Source organism: Aethina tumida, chromosome 5 (assembly GCF_024364675.1).
Source record: "Aethina tumida isolate Nest 87 chromosome 5, icAetTumi1.1, whole genome shotgun sequence".
Taxonomy (NCBI): Eukaryota; Metazoa; Arthropoda; class Insecta; order Coleoptera; family Nitidulidae; genus Aethina; species Aethina tumida.
In genome coordinates, this window is record NC_065439.1 from 5,042,020 (window position 1) to 5,047,317 (window position 5,298).

General features: G+C 27.0%; 1 long non-coding RNA gene across 1 annotated transcript; it reads right to left on the bottom strand.

The window, feature by feature from the left end:
• Window positions 1-1,267: 1,267 nt before the first annotated feature.
• On the bottom strand, window positions 1,268-4,018 carry LOC126265741 (uncharacterized). Its single transcript, XR_007548198.1, has 5 exons — window positions 3,933-4,018; window positions 3,412-3,751; window positions 3,113-3,210; window positions 2,011-2,085; window positions 1,268-1,786 (listed from the first exon to the last, which is right to left on the bottom strand). It is a non-coding gene; the product is annotated as an uncharacterized LOC126265741 (long non-coding RNA).
• Between the last annotated feature and the right edge of the window lie 1,280 nt (window positions 4,019-5,298).

The following is a 5,298-nucleotide window of genomic DNA, read 5'->3' on the forward strand; positions in this document are numbered from 1 at the left end:
TTGTAGAGGTACACCCAGGCAAGGATGGATTAACTCTAGTTGTCACATTAAAGACCGTGTTAGACCCAAGAGCAGACTTAAGATGTTGTCAATTTGAACGACCCACTTAAAATCTGATGAGAACGCTATAAGAAATTAACAACCGTCGCTGCAACCTTTTGAAAAAAATTAAACCAAAAACAATTAACAGTGTAACAATACTAATAATATTCAACTTAACATACTCCAATGTTTGTGGAGCAGCAGGTTATAAACCTTCAATTGATACAATTGTAAATTATAATTTTATATATCTTCAAAAGTATTTCATCCTAAATTATGATATATAGTGTTCTTTTGTCAACTTATTCTCTCCAGCAATTACAACAGTAAATTACATATAGACAACAATAAATTCATTACTATTCAATTTTAACTTTTTTCCCACTGAACATTCTTCAGACGTATTTTATGGTGCATTGTTATAGAAAGATTCTTCAGTTAACTAAAATTTAACCATAGATGGAGGCAATTGAAAGAATACTTGGATGTCCCACCACATATCATTATGTTAATACCTAGAACAAAATTTAATAATACATTAACAAATATTGAAAAACCTATTATAATAGTCATCATATAAAAGTCTCAAAATAATCATAAAATAGTTCAGATTACTTTAATCCCATTGTCATGATTTACATGCACATATTACTATTAAATTTTATTTGTTTTTGACGCACGGGAAAATAAGTTACTGAGTAGGATTCCAATTTAACAAATTCTTTCATTTACGTGTATATCTTTTATATTATTGTATACAAATTAATTCTTGATACTCATAAGAAATTGGAAAACGTAAATTTGCTATTAACTACATGATTGGTGCGTCCTATTTGCTCCAATTAATTGTTGTAGGGCCCATGCCCCACGGAAATTCCTCGCATTATATTCTACTGAGTTCTTTAGAGTATATTAGATTTTATGATATTTTGAACTTTGTTAGGACGTTAGGAAGTGCGTGTTTCAGGAAGGCCCACCAGATGTGTGTTAATAGCCTGAGCGTCCTGACTCGCTCTCTCAGTTTGTCATTTCGCCTCAATCACTGCCCAGTCAACTCTCGTCCGTACTCCTCCATCTGAATCGGCTTCCCTTTCAATCCACAGTGATTAATAAACCTATCAAATCTCAAGTGCATTTCTGTTGTGTATCATACGTATTCGTACACCTATCATTTACTCCAGCAGATATTATAACTAGGTGTTTAATCCACGAGAACGCCAGACAATTTTTATAAATAGCAAATTTAAATATTAACATTTTAAACATAAATAATAAAATTAAAACAAATATAGCAAAGAAAATGGCAAATGTATCATTCTATAATAGTATGATGTTGAAGATTCAATTATGACAGGCAACTTAATATTCACTGATGAAGCATTCAAATCTTTAAACAATGTTATTCAATGGGTCAAAGAAAACTCGAATAAAGTAAAATATTCTGGGATACTTCTTCATAACTTGAGGACTAAGTTGGTTAAAAAAATGTACAATAAACAAAGAAAGCAAACTAAATTAACAATTTTTTTTTAATTCTAGTAACTAATTGTATTATATTTATTTTATTATTAGTTATTAATGTATTAAGCACACTTTAAATACCAGTGTTGTGTATTTTTTCCTGGTTTCTAAATAGTGAACGACCTCGGTGGGGTGACAAAATCGTTGCTCAATTAGTTCACTATACGGAGACTGACTATAATTTCAATATTTTAGACTTCAAACATGGTAGTAGAATCTGTAACTAAAAGTTTACCTTTTATTTGATTTATATTGAATGCTTTAATTTAAAATTTATTTTGATTGAACTGTTACTAATTATGGAAAATGGAAAAGCACAAAATAATCATTTACTTCATAAAATAACAGTAATATTTGCTCTTGCACGATGTCACTTTTGAGGACTTAAACCATAAAAACAGTATATTTTATTCATTTTTAATTGCATATTAACTCAGTTAAACTAACCTTGGTTTGAATAGAAATGTAGATGTTGTTTCAAACAGTACTCAATGTAATCTTCACTCCATTTACTGGTCATTTCTAAAAAATTAAAAGATGTTTTATTTTCTTTTTAATACTTACATATCATATAAAAATATTTATAATATTTATTAGATTTCCCCACTTTAAAACAAAAAAAATATTTGGATAATATTGAAAACATTACAACAAAAAGTTTTTGAATTAAACGAAATAGTGAATAACAATATAATGAATTGCAAATACACAATAATTTTACTAGTCTGTGCCCAGCCCCGTATTCTTATAAAATATTGTTGATAATAATTAAACACACAATGAAACTTATAAAGAACAACTGCCCTCAGAAGTGGTCAAAATCAATTCATTTGATTTCTGGCTAATATTTTCCAATATTGACACAAAAATAAGCAGACCTTATAACACAAAGTGATATTAATATAAATATATTAATGAGTATATTGATTGAGAATTACATTTCACTATCATTTTGTTTTTGTTGAATATTCTATATATGGATATATTCGATTAAAACACATGAATAACAAGCTAAATAAATATACCCTGACTTGGACTTGAATATTAATAAACTCATCTGCATAGATGTAAAGGTGTACATCAATTTAGCTTTTTAGTTGTCAATATCTAAAATATAAAAAGGAAAGATCAAAATAGACACAAATATATTTGAAGACTGCAAGAACAAAAGAATATTTAATGCATAACATTTTTAACATTATTTGTTATATTTCACATAGCTTGTATTAAACAGAACAGTGTAAATTAAGTAAATTAAACATAAACAATGAAATCACTACTACTAAAGAACTACTCATGATAATTTTACATTCAGTGTTAAATTGGAATACTTCTAACTATTGTCTGCTAATTAAAAACATATGAATCTTAGAAATAAAATAAAAAGAAAAAATCAAGTAGTCACAGTTACCAGTTTCCTTTCGAGACCATATTAATATAAGATAGCAAAAGTGGAGATTAATTGTTGTTAGAATATTAAAATATTATCATTAATATTTTGAAGCAAAATATCAATATGTCACTAGTGTTACAAGATAAATACACATACCTCTCACATTTATTTGATGATTGGTAAACATGATTAAACGGCTTGGTTTACAGACAACCAAATGTAAACCATCAGTTTAGTATTTCAGTTGTCACCATCTAAAACATAAAGTTAAAATCATAATCAAACAAATCTATTAGTAAACAATAAAAATAGTAGTATGATTAAAACCACTTTACTTTTTATGTTTGTAATATTTGTAATATTTTACATAGCATTTATTAAACAGTGCATAATATAGTTAATTAAACAATAAAACATTATACATTAATTAACTTGTTAAAATTAAATATACCAACCTGAATAATACAGGAAATTTTCATCAATTAAAATTTTAATTGAAACTTTGGTAGTTTACCACTTATCAATAGATTTGTTTGAATGTATACTACACTTTTTATCGTTAAGTGAATTCTCCTGGTCTTTATTGTCTGAGTAGATCATATTACATTGACCACACCAGTCGGATTTCTTCAAATATATTCCCCTCATGTTCAGCGAAAAATTTTTGGCAAAAAGTTTTTGCACCATGACACTCGAAGAGAATTGGGCGGTTAGTAAATCAGTACAACGTTGCCATATTTAGTAAATATTTAAAGGTGTACGAGAATTCACGAACTGTTATTAAATCACTATTACCTAAAAATCATAAATAGTGGATGTTAAAAAAATAATAAGTTAACACGATCTCAGTCATAAAATTTGGATTTGCTTTTATCAACCTTATCGATGGAAACGTTGCGATAATTTTATGAGACTGAAATCGTGTCAACTGTGCATTCAATTATTTAATAACAATATAAATAATAACAATACACACCACAAACAGTAAATGCGACATGTTTATTTCTTTAACCTGTTTGTTGCTCTGTGATTTGTTTGTACTTTTGTGTCGGTGGTCCGTAATCTTATACGTCTTTGTCTATGGTCCAGTTTGAAAGATCCGGTAGTAGGTAAAACGTGCGTAACTTTGGATTGGTTATATAGGTTATATTTAAAACTGACCTAAACAGAAAATGGGTAAACACAACAATAAATTGAGAGAGGAAGGGTCGAAGGTGAAACTGAAGACGAATACCAAAACGAAATTTCTGCCCAAGAGACAAGATGTGACCGTTACAAGTTTTAAAGTGGAGGCAATTCTACTGCCCAAGCTATTAAAGTCAAAAAACAGACATTCCTTTGAGTAAAAAAGTTTTATTATAAAAATAATTATGCAAATAACCAAATTAACATCATTAACAATAATATTAATAAAATGTTTTCAAGGACTTGGTTGTTCGATTGAAACACTACAATGACAATGTGTGATACAGTGCATATGAAGAAAACACTGATATGCACAAGCATTTTCATGATTAGATTATTCTAAATCACTTATGTATTCTGGTAAAGAATGTGACAACATTAGTTCAAGATAGGTGAAAAAGTTTGGTGCTCCAGCTGTGGCAGTTATCGACCAGCTTGTGGAATATGTATGTATAATCCTATTAGAGATTTATATTTTTATAAATTATATTAAATTTAATAATTATATATTATTAAATTTAACACCTACCAACTGAGTGATTTTTGTTTAAAATTGTAAAATTCTACAATTAAATTTCAAATTAGCAAAGTTTCAAACTCTATTTGATGAAATTTGATGATTATTGATAATGATGATGATTAATTAATTAATTTTGTTTTACTTTCACTTATTTCTTAGTAAGTTGAACAATTTTATCATTTTTTTTACTGAAATTCAAATTTTAAGGTTTGAAATGAAATTAAAGATATTTTTCAAGTAATTTAATTTTTTTAAGGTTCTTTCAGTGAATTTACTTATAATTGTTATGCTTTATACATTATTCAATGAAATTTGATTTATATTTATATAATTAATTGATTTTGTTTCATTTTCACTTTTATTCTTGTACCATGTTGAAAAACAATTTAAAGTTTTCTTACTTAATTTTTAATTTTATAGCATATTTTAATGCATTTTAATATTCATATTAAGGAAGAAAATAAGGGAACCCAAAAAAATAATTAATAATAATTTGCAATGTGTTATATCTTCACTGATATTTTTTAATAAATATTTTAAAAGCTTTGTTTCTAATAAATTTTGCAAGAAAATGGTGTACTTCATCTTGTAAAATTAAACATTTGCTACAATGTTTCACTACAACAAAATATTATTG